At 40.6% G+C, this 15,737-nt stretch overlaps 1 protein-coding gene and 1 long non-coding RNA gene across 2 annotated transcripts in view; both read right to left on the bottom strand.

Moving 5' to 3' along the window:
* LOC105828909 (probable G-protein coupled receptor Mth-like 1) overlaps positions 1-15,737 on the bottom strand; it is a 143,526-nt gene that overhangs the window by 41,105 nt on the left and 86,684 nt on the right. The gene's annotated exons all lie outside the window — the stretch shown is intronic.
* On the bottom strand, positions 6,355-13,543 carry LOC118644286. The gene is made up of 2 exons (XR_004962099.1): positions 11,134-13,543; positions 6,355-6,401 (listed from the first exon to the last, which is right to left on the bottom strand). It is a non-coding gene; the product is annotated as an uncharacterized LOC118644286 (long non-coding RNA).

Raw genomic sequence — 15,737 nt, 5'->3', positions numbered from 1 at the left:
TGCTGTTCGGATTCACCGAAGTTCTCCGCGCGGCAGGATATCATCCCCCTTCCCTCCCTTCCCTTCTCGAGCAAAACTCTTGAAAATCTTTATTTTCTGAATTCTGAATGGCCTTACTCTGAATAAAGTATCTTTCTGTATTTTCCCGCGCTCCAACGGATTTGATTAAGTCGAGCGCGATTGATTAACATTCGGCGTTTTTTAATCTAATAATATTAAGACCACGGCATTGACTTATAACATTTTCAATGAAATACGTTTTCCAGTTTACAATCGTTGTAACGAAAAAATAGCGATGGTAAAACAAATATTTAAAAAATGTCGCGCGCAAAAAAATAATGTATATATTACGTATATCCCAACTACAAGAAATTCATCGATATAAACAAGTTTTATCATCGTTTTTTTTTTCGAGAACAATATCTTTCGAGAAATAAAAAGTGCAAATCTCGCATTTTTTCTCATAGTATTTTCGAGAAAAAGCCCTCATGCGCGAGAATGCTAAAAGGACCGACGAATACCAGTGGCGAGTCTGCTAGACTCCGTTTCGCCGGTCGATTAGTTTCAGCGAGCAGAGCGAACTGACGGCGGTTTTCTTGCCGATGTTTGCGACGCGTTTAAACGGTCCATCGAACGATGATCCCGAGTAACGTCCTTCCGAGAATCTCTCTCCCTTATCTGGCCGAGGCGGAAACCGAGGCGAGACTGTTTCCTCGACTTTTCTTGCCTGTCGACGGATGTCCCGTCTCGTCTTAAAAATAACTTAAAAGCGAAGGAGCATCGGCAGACGGCGACTAATCGGTCGATCAACGATGCGGCGGAAAAAAAAATCGCGTTGCAAGTTGCACACTTGTCGGAAATACCGCGATGGCACTTGTGGCTCACTTTGTCTCTCTCATTCGCGGCTCACTATTTCGAGGAGACGTTGCGCTTCTATTCTCTTTATTTCTCTAGACGAAGTAAGTGCGCGCAAAAAAGGACCGGTGCGCTTTTAAAGCTTCAGATGGTATATCTCTTCCCCCGCTACGAAAAAGTAAAAAAAAAAGAAGTACCGAAAAATAAAAGTACCGTTTGCTTTCAATCCGGGAAAGAAAGAGCGACAGGGCAAGTGAGAGAGAAAGGGAGAGGGATGCGACCTTCGGGGGGTTGATTCGAGGTTCGAGCCGAGGACAAACGGGAGAAACAAACCGTGCACGAAATAACAAGAGAAATGATGTATTAGTTCGCAGCGTCCAGTCGTTTGTTAAATAAAGTCGTACGGATAACTGGAAGTGTCGGCAGTGCATTACGACGGCCATTTGTCAAGGGCTGCCCTTTTGTAAGAAGACAAAACAGATCGATTCTTCAGCGCGGATAAAAATCGCCGATGAAAGCTGGGATTATTAAATTTATTGAGGGCGAACGTCCTGGCGGGCAATCTATCGCCGTTGGAGCAGCGCGACGAGGCGCCGAGAGGCCGAACGTTACTCGGCGGGGGAGCGGGGCGAAAGGAGAAGGGAAGATACGAGAAATCGAGCGCACGTGGGCGACGCGCGTGAGCGGAAATCGAAAAGCACTAACGAATTAGTCGCGCAAGTAATGGAATTAACCGGTAATTGAACGGATGTGTCATTTAATTATGGACAGTGACGGCGATGCGGCCGTGCATGCAAAACTGGCTGGATATGAACGCAAAATGACTCGGCGCCGTGATCATTTATCGAAATTGGCCTCTTCTTTAAATAAACAACAAAATTAAATGTCAATTACCCGTTTTGTTAAATTCCCGATTGCACGGGAAATCTCGATGGAGGGAGCCGGAGGAAGAGCCGGGGTATTGTTAAATAAAATTTAAAAAAAAAATTTTTTTTCTAAGTAGATTTAAACAACTACAAAAAATCTGTTTGAAAGAATGTTTTATGCCTTTTAAAAGTTGCTTATTTCTACCGTTCCGTTCTGTTACAAGTACTTTGCATAATTCACTCGTAAAGTCGGCGGAAAATCCACTCTTCCCGTGAACTAATGGCGCTCGTTTCCTTGGTAGCGAAAAAGATAACCGGATTGCCGTAGCAGACGTTTTAAGAGGATATCGCCGCCTTCGACGGGAATGTCAGCTGAATCGTCCGGCTTGATAAGGATCACCGGAGGATCGCCCCCGGTGAAATTAAGTTCGTGCCGTCCAACAGAAAGAAGTCCGATCGACGGTGGCCAGGAGGAAGTCGAACATGTGGGCGACATGCGAGCGGTGAGCAAAGAAAACGTGAGTAACTCTCTCACCCACGACCAACACCAACGAGGTGGTGGAAAACGATGTCCTCGAAAATCCTCCGTTCTCTCGTCGTCGCGTCCCTCCTCTCCTTCCACCTGTGCGCCGCCGCGATTAACTTCTGCCGATAAATTCTCACTCGATCGTTTGGCATTCGTCTCGGCGAACTCACGTGGTTGATCTCTCTCTCTCTCTCTCTCTCTCTCTCTCTCGCTCTCTTTCGCTCTCTCTAGCCGCGTGCTCACGATTTCTCTTCTTTGTCCTCCCGTTTCCTCGCTTCTTTCGCTCATTTACTCCAACAAGGTGGTACCGGCCCGGTGATGAAGTTACGTTGAGGGATGAAGTTTGCGCGCGGAAGTTAGACCAGCTTGCACGATTGAAAACGTGATTGTTCCCAAGTACCCGTTCTCAGCTTTAAGGAAGCGTTCGCAGTTCGCAGTTTAACACGTCTCCTTGATGCTACGTGGCGCGAGTACTTCTGTCAATGGGCCTTTTACATCCGGCGAGTTTAACTTCTTTTCTTCTCACCCGAGAGCGAAACGTTAAAACATTACGAAGGCTATCAATAAATTACGTGTACAGTATGAAAAGTTTTTATAATCGTAAAACGTCACTCGCTATTGTTACAACTTACATTTGATGTGTCGCAGCTTTCTTAAAACATTGCATTTAAATCAACTTTCTCTCTGAACGATAAAAACATCATTTGTGAAATTATTTTTTATATTAAGAGCAATAAAAGATAGCTTGAGCGAAATACAATACGTTCTATCATTCATAACCCTTCCTGATGTTATCCATTCTACTGCCATAAGCCTGAATTCTACCTGTCCAACACAAATGCCGTCGATCGCAGACGTTACCCGGATGATTTATGAGCTATCTCCCGCCGGGGGAACCGAGCGATTTAATTACGATGATACATCCGTCAAATACTTTTCGGGATACGATTCGGCTGATCATTCTTGCCCGACGGACGTGACGTTTCGGCGGCATAATGTACAAAATGTGCGTTTACTCCTCTCATTGACAAAGTTGCGAAATTATGACCGTAACAGTCATTGTCCACGTAACATCGTAAGAAGACTACATTCTGTTTATCTCGGAGTAATAGAATCAGATCGCATTAATGATGTCGAATCAAAGTTTCTCCGTCGTTACAAGATGACTCCGTTGACTCTTCGCCGTTACAAGATGACTCCCACCTGGTTCTTGCGCGCCAGCCCGGTAATCCTTTAACGATTAACGCTGCGGAGAACTTTTCGCAGTTGCGCGACGCCGTGGCCCGTGGCAGGCGTCGCTACGACGTTTTGCGGGTGTCCGTAACGCCGTCGTAGACACGTTTTTCCGCGGGTATGACGAAGTCCGGCCATCTGTCGCCGCTACCGGAGGCTGCTGGGCGTCGCGCCGCGAGATGCGGATTACTGATTTGAATATCGGAGAGAGAGGGGGGGGGGGGAGGGGGAGGGGTCGTGGGGGATCGTGGCTTTAATTAAAACTCCTGTTTCGCTCGAAGTGTCGCTGGGCGTCGTGTCTAAATGAAAATCGAAATATTGTCGGCTGTGTCCCGTCCATCGCGCTGGAAAAGCCTCCCTTTGCCGCGTCGAGATCGGTTCTACCCCTCCCTCTCCCGTCCTCTCTGGATTCCGACTACCGGAACCCGATTGAGCGAACCGAGTTATTCATCGAAATTGGAATATTTTGCGAGAACGGATATTGAGAGAAGGAAACGAGGCTGACCCTGTCTGGACGGATGTCTAGCAGCTCTCGTCGTACGACTAAATTGCCTATTACGCTTTTCCTTTTTTTACTTGAAGAACCGCGCGCACAACCGTAAATCGTACGTATAGAATAACCATTCTATAGTTCATTAAGAGTTACGCGTAATAAATACACCAAGAACTTTGCTTAGAAAAGCGAGTTTACATATATTAGAGAAGTATAATATTATCCGATCGAATGTCCGCAACGCCGGCTCGCGTGAAATATCTGTATGGAAATCGATTAGGTACCCCCTACGCGGACGTCCATCGGCATTGCGGAGGATAATAATAATGGCGAAGCGCCGTCACGCGCGCTGTCATTATTCTCGCGGGCGGGGGTGTTCACCAGCGAGCAGTACGATGCACCACGCGAAAAGGAACACGACCCACGCGAAGGCCATAATCAACTGACATCGTCCTACGGGGCTCTCGAGCTAGCCAATTGTGATTGCAGCCGTGGTGTTCCCTCTCCCCTCCCCTTCACTCTCTTTCTCTCTCTCTCTCTCTCTCTCTCTCTCTCTCTCTCTCTCTCTCTCTCTCTTTCTTCGCAACGTGTCGACGACCCTCGTGTGTATGAAGGCACGTCGCTCGTGCAAGAAACGCAGCCGTCGCGATTTCTTGCGGTGGGATTTTCTAACGACGGCGACGACGACGAGTGCGCCGGTCGAAGGCCGTATTGAATCAATTAGTCGAACAACTTATACGTTTATTTCTTGCGCCGTTGCGACATTACGCACGGCATTATTAACATACGACACGCGCAGCACGATGCCGCTTTTTCTCCGCCGGGAAAGGAACCCGAGCCCATGCATAACGTTATACGCGCGCGCGATCGTCCGTAATCTATGACACGCTCGTTTTCAGGCATAATTACGTGCATTAATAATCGCGAGGCGACCCCCTCATTGCGGTCCCATCGGCGTGCAACCGACCGCACGCTGTAAATTACGTTGCCCCTTAAAGGTCGATTCAAAGTATGAGAAAAAATCGCATTCCCTGGCCCCTACCACCCATCAACTACCAGCCTCATCTGGATACATGGCTGCCTCTACCCATAAGATACTCCCATATCTCCCATGCCACGGTCCACAGGTAGGCTGTAAGCAATGGCTATCGCGCATTCCTGCCACTGCTGACGTCATCGCTATTCCTTTTTGAATTTTGCCAGGCACTCGAGACCGAGAGAACGCCGCGGCGATTCGGAAAAGCATTACCATTAATATTATTTCCCACGGAACATACGGAAGATAATCGGATACTCAGGATACTCTATCTTGTATATTTTATTATTTTCAATTTCGATCGGAAAGAAACTATCTTGGCTGCAATAACGCGCATTATTTTGTGAAGATGTTTGATAGAATTAAAAATTTTTTTAAATAAGATATTGTGCTATTGATAGCGGTGCGTCTCGTCTTGCGATTTTTAAGTTAAAAGCATATAAAAGAATTAAAAATCGTATAATAATAATAATTAATAGTCGTAATTTAAGTAATTGAAAAAATCGAAGAGAAATATTAAATGAAAATTAAAGTTATTTTTAGCCGCGCTTATTAAACTAGTGGCGTACATATTGTATATACCTAAGTGTAAAAATATTTTCAAAATTCCGTGAAATTGCTACATCTCTTCAGTGTTCTTTCGATCACCTCAAAATCGCAATTTTTTTTTATAGTTCATTAATTCTTTTTTAAATATTAGAGTTCTTAATATTGGAGACCGTTTCTTACCCCGGGGAAAATTGAATGCGAACCGCGTGTAATGTAGATACTCCGTTTCAGTGTACAGGATAATTGGACGTTAAGTTAATAGACGTTCGTATAATCGAACTCCATTGCGTGTCGTTTTCGAGCGAAAATGTAATTCGCACGTTGCTCATCATCATGTTCCATCTCTTCCAACGTTGAACGGTTGTAATTTTCCCGGTATCATTTCCGGTTGAAAACAAGAGGTAAGGTATCGCGAGCGATTTTGCGAGCGCTTTGCGGGCTTCCTGCGAAACGAAATCGATACGCCTTTCAGCGGTCGTAATTACCGTTTCATAGAAGACCACGGGACAGGAATTATAGGGAGGAGGTGGGAGGGGGGGAGAAGGGAAGAGACCGGCGACGTGTCGTCCTGAATATACGCGCTATACCGACCTAGACATTCGTTTGCGCTACGCACGACACAGGCCGGGCCGGACGTTACAGCTCGGGGTTTCGCAAAGGTATCGTGTTACGGTCCGCGGCATCGCGAGGTGGCCGTTAGTGAAGCCACAACCGATCCGAGGAGTTCCTCTCCGTGTTCCTAAGCAGCTGCGCGTAGCGAGAGATAATCGATGCAAAGTTCCTTTTTTTTTTTTTCTTTTCTTACCTACTTTGAGCAATCTATTTATCGCGCGATCTATTTATCTCATCGATTTGGGTGTGTCAAGTTAGCCCCCCAAAATTAAAATTTCGTAGTTCTAATAAGAGTTCCCACTTTATTTTGAGGAGATTAGGAGTTCTCTATAATTTATATAAAGAGTTCCATTTATTAACGGCCGGAAATTAAAATTAAAAAATTGGGGGGCCAACTTTTTTTCGAAATTTGAGATCCAATAGTTCTGAACGGTTTAACAGCTTCTTTTTGCAAATATCTAGAGTTCCTGATACGTAAAAAATTTATTTCATTTACAAAAAAAAATTGTTTATTTAAAAAATTTAAATTTTAAGATTTAATAGTTCTGAGATAATCTTATTGTTATTTTGTTTATTTCAAAGAGTTCTCGACGCTTTAAAACAATATAAACTAAAAAAAATAATAATAATCAGAACCTTAAACAATTTTACATATCAGTTAAAATAACACTTATACTTTCTTATCTCGTCATCCGATTACTTTGAGCCATAAGATTTTTCGTTAGAACTCGTAGAGAACTACTCAAAACGTTATTTAGAACTACTCGGAACTCTAAAAAAAATTTTGCTTAACTGAAAATTTTCTAAGTTCAGTGACTGAAATTTTTTTTAAAGTTCCGAGTAGTTCTCACAGTATTTTTTGGCAGTTCTCGACGGGTTCTGACGAAAAGTCTAATAAGTCAGAGCGATTCGACCAACAGTTTACGAGATGTCACGTATTTAAAGGGTAATCGAAAATTTTTTAAGTTCAGTGACCGAAATTTTTTTTAGAGTTCCGAATAGTTCTCACAGTATTTTTTGGCAGTTCTCAACGAGTTCTGACGAAAAGTCTAATAAGTCAAAGCGATTCGACCAACAGTTTACGAGATGTCACGTATTTAAAGGGTAATCGAAAATTTTTTAAGTTCAGTGACCGAAATTTTTTTTAGACTTATTAGACTTTTCGTCAGAACTCGTCGAGAACTGTCAAAAAATACTGTGAGAACTATTCGGAACTCTAAAAAAAATTTCGGTCACTGAACTTAAAAAATTTTCGATTACCCTTTAAATACGTGACATCTCGTAAACTGTTGGTCGAATCGCTTTGACTTATTAGACTTTTCGTCAGAACTCGTTGAGAACTGCCAAAAAATACTGTGAGAACTATTCGGAACTCTAAAAAAAATTTCGGTCACTGAACTTAAAAAATTTTCGATTACCCTTTAAATACGTGACATCTCGTAAACTGTTGGTCGAATCGCTCTGACTTATTAGACTTTTCGTCAGAACCCGTCGAGAACTGCCAAAAAATACTGTGAGAACTATTCGGAACTCTAAAAAACATTTCGGTCACTAAACTTAAAAAATTTTCGATTACTCTTTAAATACGTGACATCTTGTAAACTGTTGGTCGAATCGCTCTGACTTATTAGACTTTTCGTCAGAACTCGTCGAGAACTGTCAAAAAATACTGTGAGAACTATTCGGAACTCTAAAAAAAATTTCGGTCACTGAACTTAAAAAATTTTCGATTACCCTTTAAATACGTGACATCTCGTAAACTATTGGTCGAATCGCTTTGACTTATTAGACTTTTCGTCAGAACTCGTCGAGAACTGCCAAAAAATACTGTGAGAACTATTCGGAACTCTAAAAAAAATTTCGGTCACTGAACTTAAAAAATTTTCGATTACCCTTTAAATACGTGACATCTCGTAAACTGTTGGTCGAATCGCTCTGACTTATTAGACTTTTCGTCAGAACCCGTCGAGAACTGCCAAAAAATACTGTGAGAACTATTCGGAACTCTAAAAAACATTTCGGTCACTAACTTAAAAAATTTTCGATTACTCTTTAAATACGTGACATCTTGTAAACTGTTGGTCGAATCGCTCTGACTTATTAGACTTTTCGTCAGAACTCGTCGAGAACTGTCAAAAAATACTGTGAGAACTATTCGGAACTCTAAAAAAAATTTCGGTCACTGAACTTAAAAAATTTTCGATTACCCTTTAAATACGTGACATCTCGTAAACTATTGGTCGAATCGCTTTGACTTATTAGACTTTTCGTCAGAACTCGTCGAGAACTGCCAAAAAATACTGTGAGAACTATTCGGAACTCTAAAAAAAATTTCGGTCACTGAACTTAAAAAATTTTCGATTACCCTTTAAATACGTGACATCTCGTAAACTGTTGGTCGAATCGCTCTGACTTATTAGACTTTTCGTCAGAACTCGTCGAGAACTGCCAAAAAATACTGTGAGAACTATTCGGAACTCTAAAAAAAATTTCGGTCACTGAACTTAAAAAATTTTCGATTACCCTTTAAATACGTGACATCTCGTAAACTATTGGTCGAATCGCTTTGACTTATTAGACTTTTCGTCAGAACTCGTCGAGAACTGCCAAAAAATACTGTGAGAACTATTCGGAACTCTAAAAAAAATTTCGGTCACTGAACTTAAAAAATTTTCGATTACCCTTTAAATACGTGACATCTTGTAAACTGTTGGTCGAATCGCTCTGACTTATTAGACTTTTCGTCAGAACTCGTCGAGAACTGTCAAAAAATACTGTGAGAACTATTCGGAACTCTAAAAAAAATTTCGGTCACTGAACTTAAAAAATTTTCGATTACCCTTTAAATACGTGACATCTCGTAAACTGTTGGTCGAATCGCTTTGACTTATTAGACTTTTCGTCAGAACCCGTCGAGAACTGCCAAAAAATACTGTGAGAACTATTCGGAACTCTAAAAAACATTTCGGTCACTAAACTTAAAAAATTTTCGATTACTCTTTAAATACGTGACATCTTGTAAACTGTTGGTCGAATCGCTCTGACTTATTAGACTTTTCGTCAGAACTCGTCGAGAACTGTCAAAAAATACTGTGAGAACTATTCGGAACTCTAAAAAAAATTTCGGTCACTGAACTTAAAAAATTTTCGATTACCCTTTAAATACGTGACATCTCGTAAACTATTGGTCGAATCGCTTTGACTTATTAGACTTTTCGTCAGAACTCGTCGAGAACTGCCAAAAAATACTGTGAGAACTATTCGGAACTCTAAAAAAAATTTCGGTCACTGAACTTAAAAAATTTTCGATTACCCTTTAAATACGTGACATCTCGTAAACTGTTGGTCGAATCGCTCTGACTTATTAGACTTTTCGTCAGAACTCGTCGAGAACTGCCAAAAAATACTGTGAGAACTATTCGGAACTCTAAAAAAAATTTCGGTCACTGAACTTAAAAAATTTTCGATTACCCTTTAAATACGTGACATCTCGTAAACTATTGGTCGAATCGCTTTGACTTATTAGACTTTTCGTCAGAACTCGTCGAGAACTGCCAAAAAATACTGTGAGAACTATTCGGAACTCTAAAAAAAATTTCGGTCACTGAATTTAAAAAATTTTCGATTACCCTTTAAATACGTGACATCTCGTAAACTATTGGTCGAATCGCTTTGACTTATTAGACTTTTCGTCAGAACTCGTCGAGAACTGCCAAAAAATACTGTGAGAACTATTCGGAACTCTAAAAAAAATTTCGGTCACTGAACTTAAAAAATTTTCGATCACCCTTTAAATACGTGACATCTTGTAAACTGTTGGTCGAATCGCTTTGACTTATTAGACTTTTCGTCAGAACTCGTCGAGAACTGCCAAAAAATACTGTGAGAACTATTCGGAACTCTAAAAAAAATTTCGGTCACTGAACTTAAAAAATTTTCGATTACCCTTTAAATACGTGACATCTCGTAAACTATTGGTCGAATCGCTTTGACTTATTAGACTTTTCGTCAGAACTCGTCGAGAACTGCCAAAAAATACTGTGAGAACTATTCGGAACTCTAAAAAAAATTTCGGTCACTGAACTTAAAAAATTTTCGATTACCCTTTAAATACGTGACATCTCGTAAACTATTGGTCGAATCGCTTTGACTTATTAGACTTTTCGTCAGAACTCGTCGAGAACTGCCAAAAAATACTGTGAGAACTATTCGGAACTCTAAAAAAAATTTCGGTCACTGAACTTAAAAAATTTTCGATTACCCTTTAAATACGTGACATCTCGTAAACTGTTGGTCGAATCGCTCTGACTTATTAGACTTTTCGTCAGAACTCGTCGAGAACTGTCAAAAAATACAGTGAGAACTACTCGGAACTTTAAAAAAAATTTCAGTCACTGAACTTAGAAAATTTTCAGTTGAGCAAAATTTTTTTTAGAGTTCCGAGTAGTTCTAAATAACGTTTTGAGTAGTTCTCTACGAGTTCTAACGAAAAATCTTATGGCTCAAAGTAATCGGATGACGAGATAAGAAAGTATAAGTGTTATTTTAACTGATATGTAAAATTGTTTAAGGTTCTGATTATTATTATTTTTTTTAGTTTATATTGTTTTAAAGCGTCGAGAACTCTTTGAAATAAACAAAATAACAATAAGATTATCTCAGAACTATTAAATCTTAAAATTTAAATTTTTTAAATAAACAATTTTTTTTTGTAAATAAAATAAATTTTTTACGTATCAGGAACTCTAGATATTTGCAAAAAGAAGCTGTTAAACCGTTCAGAACTATTGGATCTCAAATTTCGAAAAAAAGTTGGCCCCCCAATTTTTTAATTTTAATTTCCGGCCGTTAATAAATGGAACTCTTTATATAAATTATAGAGAACTCCTAATCTCCTCAAAATAAAGTGGGAACTCTTATTAGAACTACGAAATTTTAATTTTGGGGGGCTAACTTGACACACCCCATCGATTTACGTCACACGACCGGTTCGCAGGAAAAACATTCGAGTCTTATTTACGCTACGTATATTTATTCAAGCGAGATAAGTGTATGAGAGCAATGAGAGAAGTGGCCAATTGCGAGAAACGGGAGCCTAGGGTCAAAGATTAAAGCGTTCCAACATGGGCCAATCGTGGCGCAAAAAGTCGCCGTAGTATTTATCGATTGCGGCAAAAGTGCGTGTGTCGCGTGTCGACAGCCGGCGACTATTCACCTCGCCGAAAGGCGACAGGCGAGCGAACAGGTGTCGTATTGTTTTGCACGCGAGATAGCATTTTCCCTCTTTTTTTTTTTTACGTTTTATCGTAATTCGATGTAGGTGGGACAACAGTCGGGCCGGAACGACGACGTCTGGCTCCGCCGTGACAGCTGAATCATCGAAGGATGATGAAGAATGGAATACACGAGTCTGCAATTTCGTGACCGCGCACGGGAAACGTGTATTTCCATATGCAGGCCCGTGTGTGCAAATCGCATAATTCCGCGCGAATCGACCGAGCGACGCGAATTATATGTGCACGCGCGCGGGATGCGCGCGTATATGCGGTGCCACGCTTCAGTATCGCTAGTTTGCATAACTTTTCCCGCTGTCCACCCTCGGTCCACACGTGAGAGATCGTGTGCAGGTCCGCCAAGGATGCAACACATAAACAAACGTGTCGCCGTGTTGCCTTCGATATTTTAAACGCGCGCACGAAGCCACCAGAATTTTGCAAAATTCCTCAGCCCGTGAAGATCGGAGCTATCACGATTTTAGAGTTTTAACATTGAAAAGTTTGAGGAAATTATCTCGATTCCATTTAATTTAATAAAAAAGTAAAATAATATAAACTCTACAGAATCTCAAATAAACAAATAACAAATAAACAAAAGAACAGAGGGCTGGGATAAAATTCGCGCATCAATAACCATGAGCCTCCTGTTTATCCTGTTTGATGTCATAAAGTCAGACGTTTCCTTTACGTTCGGTCAAAAACGTCAACAACCGAACTTGATTTCTCGGAGAGAATTTTATCTCACGGATTAAATATTGATCACCGGGGGCTTTTTCGTGCAGTCGCGGAAGGAAGACACGTCGGGAGTTTTGAGAAGCGCGAGATCGCCCGAGAAAGTCTTCGACTTCCGACGTCGGGGCAATTGGTCCGGCCTCGAGTCCGTCCGAGCTGTCGGCGCAAGATATTGGCTTCGTTTTCTCAAGCCTGGCCTCGACAGGAAGTTACGGGCTAGTGCCAACAAAACCATGTTACCTATCATTTCCGGCATCTCTTGTTGATCCGCGAGCGGAAAACCGTACTTCGAAGAATCTTCTTTCTGGAGCGCGCGGAACTTTGCAATTTTGCAACCGCAGCTGTATCCCGTCGAGTTATCTTTCAATTTATCGGGGATGTTTGGTACGATTAGCTTTCGCGGAGTAAGGGAGTAAAACGAAACGAAATACGAAATAAACGCGATCCGCTGGCGGCAAAAGCCGTTTTTGATAATACATCCGGAATCGACGTAAATTAGCATATATAAGATATAACTGCAATTGGCATAATGGATTCAAAAAGGATTATGCAATTTAAATGGCAAAGCTTTTAGTTTCGTTTTGACTTGATGAATTATTTAAACGTAGCGATACCGATCGTTGCCGAGCGTAGAATATACATTAGCGACGATATGTATTTACATTTCATTCCGGAAATAAATTTTCCGACATATTTAGCGCATTATACAAGTATAAATGTGCAAGAGATAGCTTTGTCAATGTATGTGCGCGCATGGCGATGCGGACGGACATTTTCACGCGAATGACTGAAATCATAAATCCATTAGTGAACGAGCGATTCGTCTGCCGATTGTGCGACACGTTGCGTCGCCCCCGATTTTGGCAAATTGGCGCTGACGTTGGCCGGAGTCATGCAGGAAATTGCGACACGGGGCGATCGATTAGTCTCTCGAGATTTATTAATCGAAGTACGAGACGCTCACGTCGGTGTCATGAGATACCTCGGTGCGCTCGGTAATGGAATCCCTCTGTACTCGATTCAAGAGAAGAAGAGAGAGGGGGGGGGGGGGAGAAAAAAAAGAAAAGAGAAGCCTTACTTCTGTCGCAAAGATACTTTTTCGCGTGAATCATTCTTTTGTGCGGAATACAAAACAGTTGTGAAACGGTCGAAATATCAAGATCCACAGAAAAAAGCATGTTGAATGTAAAGTGTATCTGATGAAATTTGTATAAACGAATATAAAGTGAAATAATATTTTACAATAGATATTCTTTTAAATATAACAGAGAATTTGAGAAATGAATAAAACGAGTAGCCGTTGATATCTACATATCTAATAAAAAAAGAATTGTCGTCGCACAATATCATATTCATAAAAAAAATGTATCTCCCTTTTACAAAAGAATTATAAAGTGATAAAATTTATATGAAAACTTTTACGATGCATGAAATAAATTCAGAAAATATTTCTTCTCTGTTTTTCAAGAATAATATTAAATAATATTTGGAAAATAATATTAAATATTATTTTCTTTTTTACTTTTATTTAATTTTATCAATAATGTTTATTTATTAATTAAAGTTCATTTAAACAAAATAATTTTTAAAACTGCTCAAAAAGAATTAAAAAAGCAGTAATTTTAAAATCAAATAAATGATGAAAAATATTATTTCTATACAGTTGCGATTGTACAATCGCAAAGATATTAAGTACAGCATCACAAGTATTTAAGTGTTCGTCTGATACAAATTAGCACAAGTCATCGCGCGACGCTTTTATGATGCCTTTTATGACTTAAATCTCAATTTCGCAAACGATCACACAGCTGTCAACGCAATTTTTTTCTATATCGTAGAGCATGATTTAGATTTACGATTTATGACGACAAATGGGCGAGACAGAAGATGGGTCGGATTTAAAAATTGTTAAATAAAAACGAGAATAAAAATAAAGCGCATATTGATCAAATTTGCTGAAACATTGCAATTATAGATTAAATTAATGAGCAAATGAAAGATTAAGGTCATCCATCCTTTCTATTAAAAGCGGTCGGAGTGCCATTTAAAGGAGAATCAAAAATGCATATGCAGAACCGTGAATGTCGAGACGTGAGCTACGTGCCTCCCGAAATAAACTCGCGCTTCGGGAAAGATATCCTTGTCCTCGTCCTCGTCTGTGCTGTTTAAAGAAATTCTTTACATTGTCGTCACTTTCGTGCCTGCAAGCGCGTGGCGCAGGAATCTAAGGAGGATTATTCTGGTCCGCTATCGTAAAATCAGTCCGCTGGCAAATACCACGGGTGGAAACGGAAACATCACGTCCCGTCGCATCGTAATGTTATATTTTCGCGGGACAAAATCCAGCTTGTATATTGACTTTTAACGCGCGGTCGTTGTTGTTCGTTCGCGGCAGACGAAGAATATTATTTACTGCCGTTGACGTTACGATGTAAATCAACGACGCGCAATATTTTCGTCTCCGCGGTTCATTTTGTCAGCCAGCTTTTCCGTAGTTATAACATTTAGACAGCTACTCACTGTACCATTACAAAGTTTGCGTGTGTGTGTGTGTGTGTGTGTTTTACGTATTTTAAAATCCGATAATAACTGAAATTTTATCGGTAAACATTGATTAAAATCGTTAACATACGATTCATTATTTTCATCGGAGTTAATAACTCGGAAATACGCTCCCGCCGAGTTTAATCGCGTGCAATAGGATTTACCGCTGATGAAAACGCAATTGAATATTTACGTTAAAATTGTTGAAGCAACGATTTTTTTGGTGACTGGACTCTGCACGTATGTATCGCATGTAATTGTACAAATCAGTGAACTTAAAGAGGTTAACGCAATATTCATCGTCAGGCCCTTTTGTGAAGGCATTCCTTACGGTACACGCTATACGAATTGTGGACAGTGTGCGGGTCCTTTGTCACGTCGTTGATGCTCTTTCAAATTGGCCGTTCGTAGAAACGGCCCCGGTACGATCTTCTTTCACTGACGTCCGCGCAAAGCGGATAAAAAGGAGGCGGAAAGGCCGGAGAGACCGGCGATGTGTCGCCCGGCGAATTAGCGTAGGTGCGTCGTAAATGCGTCCAAACGACGGCATCCTGATTACACGGAACGTCACTGGCGCAATTAAGCAATTGTCCGCGGTTTCCATTTCTCCGCGACACCCGGAAACGCGCGCGCGCCACGTCGAATTTGCCGTCCCGAACTTGTTTTATCGCAGCAACAGGAAATACGGGCGTTTATTCCCTCAATTCGTTACTCCCTACTGCGACGCGACATAAATAAACGTTTGACTAATAAAATTTACATTTTTTTTAAGGTGGGATAAAACGTATTTGCAAAAATGTAATCTTCTTAATTAGAAAAAGAAAGAAAGATATTCGATTATTACTTAAATAAAATGTTTTCTCTCTTTAATTAATCTCGCTCTTTTATAAAGATTATTTCTTCTACTTTCAACCTGTATTTTTTTTTAATTCTTTCTATCTTCTCTCTCGGCTATTCTTTTTAGCTTTCATTATTACAATGAAATATCGTTTGACTTTTATTTCCTAATTACTTC

The sequence above is a fragment of the Monomorium pharaonis genome, chromosome 2, assembly GCF_013373865.1.
Source record: "Monomorium pharaonis isolate MP-MQ-018 chromosome 2, ASM1337386v2, whole genome shotgun sequence".
NCBI lineage: Eukaryota > Metazoa > Arthropoda > Insecta > Hymenoptera > Formicidae > Monomorium > Monomorium pharaonis.
The sequence above is the reverse complement of the archived record's forward strand: the minus strand, read 5'-3'. Positions and strand labels throughout refer to the sequence as shown.